Here is an 11,184-nt window from a genome sequence, read left to right as displayed (position 1 = left end):
CTATTATGTGTCTTGGTGAATTCTTCTTGGGATTCAGTCTGGCTGGTGTTCTTTCAGCCTCCTGAATGGTTTCCTGCTTTTCATTTATTAAGCTTGGGAAGTTTTCCGCTAAGTATTCCCTCGCTATTTTCACTATTGACTTCTTTGTTGGATCTTGTTCCAATAGTCCAATTATTCAAATATTCTTCCTCTTCATAGCATCAGACATGGCTCTCAGGTTTTCTTCAGCTTCTCTGATTGTCTTATTTAACTGCTTTTCCCGTTTGTTGAGGTCTACTTGGTTATCCTCTAGGTTACTGGTGCAATTCTCGGCCTCCTGAAGTCTGTTGGCAAAATTTGTTAATTTGTTACCGGATTTTGTTATTTCATCCTTTAAGTCTTGTATTTCCCTTTGGTGTATTGCCTTTATCTGCTCTATTATTTCACTCTTTTTCTGTATTGCTTTCCTCATATCCTGTATGACTCCAAACAGCATTCTGAAAATTTCTTTCTGTGGCAGGTCAGTCTCTGCTTCTTCTATGCACATTGTTAAGTTCATGACTTCTTCCAGCATCATCTTCTGTTTGTTCTGCTTTTTCTTTAAGGCTCTTGGGGTTGGTTGCTATTTGCGTGTTGTTTTAGAAGAGCCCAGTGCCATCTTCCAGAATCGAAGGGCATTGGCATCTCTCTTGGGGGACTCATATGAATGCTTTTATGAACTACCTGCAGGAGCTGCACTGGAGGGTCAGGCTACTGCTGTATCTTCCTGTGGTTTCACTCTTTCGCCAGCCGACCAGTATTCTGTTATTTGGAATGTAAGTTGGATAGTCTTGTCACAGGACGCTGGTCATGTTCAGTACATTTTTATACAGTTGTTTTTTTTGTAAAATTAGGTGCCTTGGCTGATATTGGGTTGGCTTATAATCGAATATATATGGTATTAAAAATGGATGACTTTAAAAAACAGAAACTTGTTTTCTCACTGATCTGGGATATAAAATTTCCAATGCGGGTCTTGTCTTTACCAAATTCTTCCATATTGGTTGTCCTTGATTCTTTGGCTTGAATCATGATCTCCATGTGCTGAGTCTCCATGTGTGTGTGTGTATCTAGTCTACTCTTTCTAAATTTAGAACCCAGCTTATTGGTTGTTATTGTTCAGTGCCATTGAGTCAGTTCTGACCCATAGAGACCCTATTTACAACAAAAATAAATACTATCCTGCCCTGGTCCATCTTCACAATTGTTCTTATTTTTGAGTCCATTGTTTCAGCCACTGTCAATCCATCTTATTGAGGGCCATCTATCACTTGTATTCAGTTTGTTATACTGAGGTGGCTTGTGTGTTACTGTGATGCTGGAAGCTGTTTATTTGTTTCTCAAAGGCCATCAAGGTCACCCAAAGTGAAGAAGTTTCAGTAGAGCTTTCAGTCTAAGAGCAGACTACAAAGAAGAAATAGATTTTCCATGTCTGAGCAATTAGCCAATGAAAATGTTATGAATAGCAACCTTTAAGACTAAAGTCTAATTAACAAAACAAAGAAAATCTTATTCCCAAACAGGATACATGCAAAAGTGTAGGGGTTAGAATTTTAATACCAAAGTTAGTTTTGAAAAAAAAAATTGCTTCAAAATCATAAGCACCTTTATCAAACAAAATTATCAACATTTGAAGCTACTATTTCTCACCATATCCTCCATCTATGTCAATACACTTCTGAAAAAGAGTGTTTCCATCTCTCTAACCCTTCCCTGAAAACTTCTGCACTTTTCAATTTACATTATATCAAAACGGTAGTTTTTACATATTCCAGGGCTTGAAATCATATTTATTTTCAACATTCTTTGAGTTTGGGGAACATCATGTTTATTGAATATGTTATTTCTTTTTGGTGTCCCACAAAATTTTAGATTTTCTGACCTTTTTTTGTATCAATAGTTCTTCTTGCAGCTTGGTTTCAAGAAATTTGTCTTCAAGGTGGCTAATTCTGGTTTCCATTGCTTCAATTCTATTCCTTTTCTCTTTAGAAGTGTTATATAGTTCTAATATCTTAGTGTTTATCTTCTGGGTATCTATCTGGAAATGTTAAATTATTTCTAATTTTTTATTTGTTTCATCAGATTGTTCTTGTACTATTTTCCTTCATTTTCTATCTCTTCTTCCATTTTTTTTCTGTAACCCTCTGTTTTATACTCCATACATTCAAAACAATTGAACATTATTTTTCAGAACTACCTCTACCTTATCGGGAAGTTCTAATGCCTTTTCTTCCTCAGAGAAACACCTGGGGCCTGTGCTTTGACTACTCACTTGTGCCACCCTACTTTGCTTCTCATGTGTACTGAGATTGCCTACTATTTCTGAGACATAATGTTGTTTTTCTATTTGTTTATGTTTGTTGACCAGCTCATGCCAGACTGTATAATGTTCCCTGTCCACTAGTTGTAGCTGTTAAAGATTCAGGGTTAGTTGGGTCATAACAATAGCCAATTCTGGGAAAGGATTAATAACAAATAAAATAAACAAAAACAAGGACACAGGGGCATCCACAAACAACAAAACCTAACAAATAAGCTCATCTCCCAGCACACACACAATAGGAAAAAAAAAAAAGCAAAAAGTAATCAAAACAAAACAGAGAGAAAAACAAGCCCCCCCAAAACCCCACAAAATCCCCAAACCCATGTCAGCTTCAGTTTATCTAAGTTCCAATCTCAAGACTGCCTTCGGTGGTTGTCAGGGAATGTAGGCCAGTGATGGAGGCACTCTCTTTTCAAGAGGAAACGACTTTGAATGGAAAAATAAAACAACATCCAAATATCTCAGTTGATTCTCCTGCCACTTAAGGGTTTATGCTCCCACGCAGGGTTAAAAGTTGGTGTATTCCCTGGTAGTGCTTGTCAGAGCTGAGCCGAGTGTCAAATTATAGCATCTATTGCTGTGAGGGAACAGATGTGTGGGCGTGTGTCTTTTTTGCCCAAGGGCTGCATCAGAAGCCAATATATTGCAGATTTCCTTTCATTAACTTCCCTTGCACAATCCCATCTGGCCTACCCTCCCTCAGCACAGGCTTGCCCTTCCAGCTCTGTGGAGGGAGGGATGCCACTGTCCACTGTGGGATTAGATTAAATCCAGAGTTACTCCTGTGTCTATTAAGTGTGGAGAGTAAGAGAGCAAGACCACCTGTCACCCAGTCCCATGGATAAGAGCATTCCATGCTGCCCTAGGGGACCACCTGGAAGACAGCGTGCTGGGAATTTGCAGCTTTTGCTCGGCTCCCTACATGAGCTTCTTTCTCACTTCAGTTTTCCCAATGGGCACCTGGGTCACTCATCTCTCCTGCCTAGGGGATTCAGAACTTCAGGTTTTTGCTTCTTATTCCCAGCCCCATTTTCAAAAACTCTTTGTTGTAGAAGGTAGATTAAGAGCATCTGCCTAAGCAGTGTTTTTCAGGAAACCTCCTATTGGGTTTCAAGTCTGTGACTTCTCACAAAGCTGATTGTCAGACCTTTTCTCTGAGCTGCCTCTGGATGAATTTTAACCACCAATATTTTGGTTAGTAGCCTAGTGCTTAACTATTTGTGTCACCCAGATTGCCTGAACAGTAGAAAAGGGAAGCATAAAAGAAGCTAAGACAAGTATGGTGTATGTTACAATGGTGGTGATGCTTGTCTGTCCTTCCCAGAGTTGAGTCAAACATTATAACTTTAATGGACAAATATCACTATGGAGATTGAAAAAACTCCACACAGAAATCATACCCCAAATTTTATATGAGACTCAAGTTATTTAAATTGTGTTAACATGTGTTGTTACAGCATGGCTGAAACTTTAAAATATGCCAATTAAAACATCAATCACAAAAGAACAAATATTTCACATCTAAATTACATAAAGAAAGCGATTGTACAGAGACTAGAGTTTATTAGTGGTTACTAGAGAGGCCAGCTTCTCTATGGCAGCTGGTATTGGTATATTTAACAACAACTAATTTTCCGTCTTAAGATGTTTTCTAAAGCTCTTACTGTCAGCTTCTGGCTCAACTGAGGAAAAAAGAGACTGGGGTTACTGAACTGACTACTGCCAGATTTAGCCTAGTTTTGCACTGTAGTGACCAACATATCCTCAACTTGACCTTTTGATATCCCAAGGCTAAAATATACCTCTATCAATATCCTGAACATGGGCAAAATGTTATCTTTGTGACCCATATTCCCAACTGACATGCACAGAAGACTAGTTCTTGTGCTGAGTCATCCTGAAAGGAATACCAATCAGAAATAAGCTACTTCCCTAAAATACTCTGCTAAAAGAACACTGGCCCAGGTCTCAAGAAACCACTTTGGCGGTATGAGTCCCAGGGCACTCATTTGCTTGGACAGTGAAATAAAGCTTCTTTTTCACTTTCAATAATTTTTCATCTCTGTAATCTGCTCAGCAAGGCCTAGGAGAATGTGTTAACATTTGTTGAGACAGCCAGTAGACTACATTGGGAAGGAAGGGGGGAGGGGAAACACCAAGTCTCTGTGAATGGTGGTGGAATAATTGGGAAACTGATAGTGGTGGTGGTTGCAAAGCATGTTTTGCATAACCAATGTCACTGAACTGTACGTGTGAAAAATGCTGAATTGGCAAATGTTTTGTTGTGCATATTTTTGCCAGAATAAAACAATAAACAATAAAGAAAATGTATGCATATGTATGTATATAGGAATGTCATATACAAAAATACATTTATAGACAACCAAATACTCTTCATTTAGTATATTAACGCTAAAGGGATATCAGATTCCACGTATGCCAATGAAACATGTTGATGGGGAAAGGGTTAAGGTGCTGGTAAATAACGCTTCCTTTTTGCCTCCCATAAAATACTATTGTTGGAACTTTGAGGATGTTAGCTAACAAAAGGTATTTTAGCCAGAGTGAACAGAAAAAGGAAGTCCAACAGAAAGAGGCAATCAAAATGTACTGAAATACACTGTTACACACCTATTCTGCACTTCCAGGCCTCTTTCAGCCTTTTCTACTTATTGTTCTAGTTCTCTGTGTGCTCCACCTCACTGCCTGTAGCTGCAACCTAACTCCAACCCCACCTTAGTCCCAGAACTTCCCTTGAATGCCACCAAGATATGCTATTCTGCCCGTGAGTATAAATTCCAGACACTCAAAAGAATCAATTCTCTGTCAACCAAACCTCTGACCAGAGACAAGACCCAGTAGATAAATGCTTTCTTAGTCCCCTGCCTCTGCTGACCAGGGAAGTTCTAGGACAGAGTTTATAGGTCTTCTCTAGGAGCCACTGAGTATTAAGTGTTCAACTACTAGCTTAAAGATTGGCAGTTCGAACCCACCCAAAGGCACACAGAAGAAAAGTTTGGTGATCTGCTTCCAAAAAAGCCACAGCCTTGAAATTTTTACCAAGTGCAATTCTACTATGGAGATGGTAGGAGTTAGAATCAACTGGAGAATTGTTTGGGTTGCAAGCATGCAATTAAATTTAGAGGTGGCCAGCTTGGTAGCACAGGTTTGTATTGACCTCCCTTATGAGGGACCTCCAATAATGAGATAATAGCTTCCAGCTTCAGTCTGTTTCCTGGGGAATCAGCCTCAGATCTCCGAAGCCCAAACCCATTTCCATCCACTCAATTTGACTCTAAATGGTAGAGTAGAACTGTCTCATGGTGTTTCCAAGAAAACAGATGCCACATCTTTTTCTCAACTGGTGGTTCAAACTTCCAAACTTTTGGTTAGTAGCTGAGTGCTTAACTCTTGAACCAAGAAGACTCTTGTCTAAGACCTAAGCTAAGGAAATGGAGTGATGTGAGCTGTGAAGGAACTAAACTTGCTGATTCAGATTAAGAAGTCTTCATAAGAAAAGGATGCAAGGAAGAAAGGAGTGGGACACAGTTGAGCAAAGGTATAGATGGAAACATCCAGAGAAAAATATACTTAGGTGGGTTCCATAGACTGAGATAATAAACAATCATTGTTTGTTAAAAATGAAAACAAGCAAAAAAATGAAAACAAACCCCTTAACTTTTGCACGGTAAAAAGCCATGGAAACAGGCAAGAGAAAGAAATGACAAAAATGTCTGCAAATTATTTTTATATTGCCAAAGCTTTTTACAAATGAGACAAAAAATAGTGTTCTTAGGCAAACTCAAAATAATTTCAAATACATGAAAACTGTTCATGCTAAGGGAAATGCAAATTATAACTACACGGAAATACAATTTCTTGACGATTAAATTGGCAAAAGTCCAAAAGTTTGAAAATTGACTATGTTGGAGAACTTGTAGGGGGTATAGTTATTTTTATTTACTGCTGGTAGGAATACAAATTGTAATAGTTCCCATGGAGAATTTGGCAATATCTTGGATAAAAGAGAATGTATTTAGAGTTTGTTCCAACATTCCCACTTCAAAGAAGCAAATTTAAATTACACTTGAACAGATTTGAAATAACATGTACAAGGTTATTTGTCAAACATTATTTGTACAAACAAAAGTTTAAAAACAGCCCACATGTTCAACAATAGGAAACTGCTGAAATCAACAATTGTGCAACCACATAAGGGCTACCATAGCCCTTGAAAGAAAAGAATGAGGAAGAGCTCCATGTAATGATAAAAATTATAATCTAGAGCATATTCTTAAGCTTAAAAGGCAAGAGGCATAGCAGTGGTTATAGTGTGCTACAATTTGTGTGAGAAAGAAGAAACAAGAAGCATATATGTATGTGATTGTATGGGGGAGCTTCAAAACATTCACGGAAAAAAAAATAATAGTACTGCAGTACGCATAATTAAAAAGAAATAAAACAATTAAGAAGAAATAAAATAGAAACTTTTTAATCCATTACTTACTATTTTCTTTAATCTATTCTAAATCTGGCTTAAAATTTTGCTCATTTTTAATGTGGTTTTAAGTCCTTTATTTTTTTAATCTTAAAAATCTTGCATTTTTTGGAAAATGTTATTTTTACTTGATGTAGCATTTGAATACTGAGAACTGTGCATCCTTATTGGATTTTGTCTTCTAAAACAAAAAGAACTTCAAAATATCTTTAACACATTTTGATAGTTTGTCACTATCAAGACTGATATTGTTGTTTAAACCATTTTATGTATATTGTAAGGTTTCTGAAGCTGTAAATCTTTTCAGGAGCAAAAAGTCTCACCTTTCTACCTCAGAGTAGCTCGTGGGTTCAAACTGCTGTCAGCAGTCAAATGCTTACCAGTGCAAAGCAAAACCCACTACACCACCAGGGCTCTTTTTAGCAAATATAAGCTACCTTAATTCAGTGAACAAACTTGGCACCATTAATAATGGGCACTGTCTTAGTTATCTAGTGTTGCTGTAACAAAAATACAAGTACCACTTGTGAATGACTTTACAGAACAACATTTTTTTCACAGTTTAGGAGGCTACAAGTTTGAATTGAGGGTGTCATCTCCAAAGGAAGGCCTCTTCTCTCTGTGGGTTGTACAGGAACGTCCTTGTGTTTTCTGAGCTTCTGCTTCCGGACAATATTCATTGTCCAGCTTAACATCTCTTTTCTCCCATCTCTCCTTTGATAACTTGTTTAATATCTTTTATATCTTACAAGAGATTGACTCAAAACATCATACATTTATCCTATCTCATTAGCATAGACAGCCTGTTTCATGCCAAAGACAATCATTTGCATATGGGATTATAACTACATAGTGGTAAGGATTTGTTTACTGTTTCCACAGAAAACTTTATTTTTAAAGTTCTATTTATTTTTATTGTGATTTGGATGAAAGTTTACAGAGCAAATTAGGTTTTCATTCATCTATTCATATGCTTTTGGTTTTGTGCCATTTATTTCAAGCCCCGCACTGTTTCAACCCTCTTTTCACTTCTTCCTGTGTTGACCACTTCCCTTAGCTCTTTTCTTGGGTTCCTTCTTGCCCTCCAGCTTTATCATTGAGCAAATACTGCCTCTTTGATTTTGTATGGATGTTTACTCTAATTATCTCCCTTCTGCCACTTTATAGGCTTGTTTATCCTTTATCTGAAAGCTAAGCTAAAGCAATGAGTTCCGTTCCAGGCTTGAAGGGTTTCTTAGGGTCATAGCCTTTTGAGTTCCACCAATTTCTATCATACCAGTACACCTGCTACTTTTTATGATTTTGAATTTTGTTCTACTATTTTCTCCCAGGCTACCTAGAATCTCCTGCTGTGATCCCTTAAAGAGCAATCAGCAGTGGCTGTCACGCACTATCTTTTTCCTCTGGACTTGGGGTCATAGAAGCAGAGGTTCACATGGTTTAGACTGATTTAGAGGTTCACAGTCCTTTAGACTGCTTCTTTTCTTGTGTCTGATTTTCTTCACTTTTTGGATGGAGAGGGGCCAATAATTGCACCTCACGTGGCTGCTCACAAGCTTTTAAGATTCCAGTGACTCCTTACTAAAATAGAATACAGAAAATTGCCTTTGTAGACTATGCTGTACTAATTGACATTAATGTTCCCTAACACTGTGATCTTGAGCCTTGAGAAGTTTTCACAACTTTCCCCATTTGTGTTCTACCATATTTTAAAAAATATTTGTAGCACATGTAAATGCATATGTAGAAACACCCTCTGCCAAACTTATATATATTCGTGGTGGTTGTCCCATTCAACTCTCCACCTCTGTTCAGCTTGAGTATCTATCTATGTATCCACTTCAAACTTACTATTGTTACTGTTATTGCAGAATTGTGCATCTCTGGTGGTGTCTTGTGGTACCCTTTGGGTTGCTAACCACAGGGTTAGTAGTTGGAACCCATCAGTCACTCTGAGGGAGAAAGAGGAGGATGTCTGCTTCCATATAGGTTTACTTACTGTCTCTTAAAATCTAGGGAGCACTTTTGCTTGGTCCTATAGAATTAGTCCACAAGTTGTCTGTCAATTTATGTTGCTGTAATGCCAGAATCTATGTCATAGTATTTCAAATGCCAGCAGGGTCACTCAAAGGGAACAGATTTCAATGAAGCTTCCAGATTAAGAACACACTACTCCAAGAAGGAATTGTCTGTCCACTCCTGAGGAATCAGTAACTGTAAACATTATGAATCGTAGCAGAATATTATCAGATATAGTGCCAGAAGATGAACAACTCAGGTTATGAGGCACCCAAAATATGACTGAGGAAGTGCTGCCTTCTCAAAGTAGAATCAACTCTAATGGCATGCATGGCAGAAAGCCTTCAGGATCTTTATTAACTTCATGACTCAAAATGAGAAGAAACACCTGAAAGCATTTGTTAATAATAGTAACTTGGAATGCATTAAATATGAATGTAGGAGAATTGGGAGGCATCAAAAGTTAAATGGAACACATAAAGGTTATGTGTTAGGCATGGTGAGCTGAAGTTGAGCTGGTATTAGGCATTTTGAATCAGATAATCGTGTTTACAATTCTGGGAATGGCAAATTCAAGAAATGGCATCACATTCATCATCAAAAAGAACATTTCAAGATTTTTTTTGAAGTGAAATGTTGTCTGTGATAGGATAATGTCCATACGCGTACAAGGAAATTGAATCAATACATCTATTTTTCAGGGTTATACACCAACCACTAAAGATAGTGCTGAAGAAAATGAAGAATTCTACCAATTTCTTCTAAAAATTGAACAAATGTGTAATCAAGATGCATTGATAATTATTGTTGATCTGAATGCAAATGTTGGAACAAAGAGAAAGGAACGGTAGTTGGAAAATATGGGCTTGGTGATAGAAACAAAGCTGGAGATCTGCTAATAGACCAATGACTTTTTCATCACCAATATGTTTTTTAAACAAATGTATCTGTGGGCATCTCCAGGTGGAATAAACATAAATCAAATTGACTGTATCTGTGAGAAGCGCCAATGGAGAAGCTCAGTTTCAACCGATAAAATGAGGACAAGGCCCCGCTGTGGAACAGAACACCAACTGCTCATATGGAAGTTCAGGTTGAAGATGAAGAAAATTAAAACAAGATCACAAGAGCCAAAATAGAACCTTGAGTATATTCCTCTTGAAATTCAAGAGCATCTCAATAACTGATTTGACTCATTGAACATGTATAACAGAAGAGCTGATGATCGTGGGATGACATCAAGAACATCATACATGAAAAAAGCAAAAGGTCATTAAAAGGCAGGTAATAAAAGATCAAAGTGGATGTCAGAAAAGACTCTGAAACTTAATCTGAGACTATCAATTATAATCATACAGCAGCTAAGGTAAATGGAAGAAGTGATAAAGTAAAAGAGATGAACAGAAAATTTCAAATTTCCAAGCAACTCGAGAAGACAAAGTGAAGTTTTATAATGAAATGTGCACAGACCTGGAAGAATATATATATATTTAGAATAAGTATCTTAGTTTTATTTATGGGATGTACTTTTCTTTTTTTAATAATTTTATTGGGGGCTCATACAATTCTTATCACAATCCACACATACATCCATTGTCTCAAGCACATTTGTACATATGTTGCCATCATCGTTTTCAAAGCATTTTCTTTCCACTTGAGCCCTTGGTATCAGCTCCTTATAGTTTCCCTTTCTCCCCCTCCTTCATGAACCCTTGATAATTTATACATTTTTTTTTCATGTCTTGCATTGTCCGACGTCTCCCTTGTCTGTTGTCCACCCCACCCCCCTTGGAAGGGGTTATAGGTAGGTCAGTTCCTTCTTTATCCCCCCACCTTCCCTTTCCCTTCCTGGTATGGCTACTCTCAATATTGTTCCCGAGGAGTTTATCTGTCTATATTCCCTGTGTTTCCAGCTCTTATCTGTACCCATGTACATGCTCTGCTCTGGCCAGATTTGTAAGGTAGAATTAGGGTTGTGATAGTGGTGGGGAGGAAACATTAAAGCAACAGAGGACAGCAGTATGTTTCATCGGTGCTATATTGCACCCTGACTGGCCCGTCTTCTCCCCACGACCCTTCTGTAAAGAGATGTCCAATTGCTTACAGATTGGCTTTGGGTCTCCACTCCCCACTCCCCCCCTCATTCACATTATGATTTTTGTTCTCGGTCTTTGATGTCTGATGCCTGATCCCATCAACACCTCATGATCACACAGGTTGGTGTGCTTATTCCATGTGGGTTTTGTTATTTCTCAGCTAGATGGCTGCTTGTTTATCTTCAAGCCTTTAAGACCTCAGACGTTATATCTTTTGACAGCTGGTTACC

This window comes from Echinops telfairi, unplaced genomic scaffold (assembly GCF_000313985.2).
Source record: "Echinops telfairi isolate 266 unplaced genomic scaffold, ASM31398v2 ScPeMD7_19;HRSCAF=73, whole genome shotgun sequence".
NCBI classification, from domain to species: Eukaryota; Metazoa; Chordata; class Mammalia; order Afrosoricida; family Tenrecidae; genus Echinops; species Echinops telfairi.
This window is presented reverse-complemented; position numbering follows the sequence as displayed.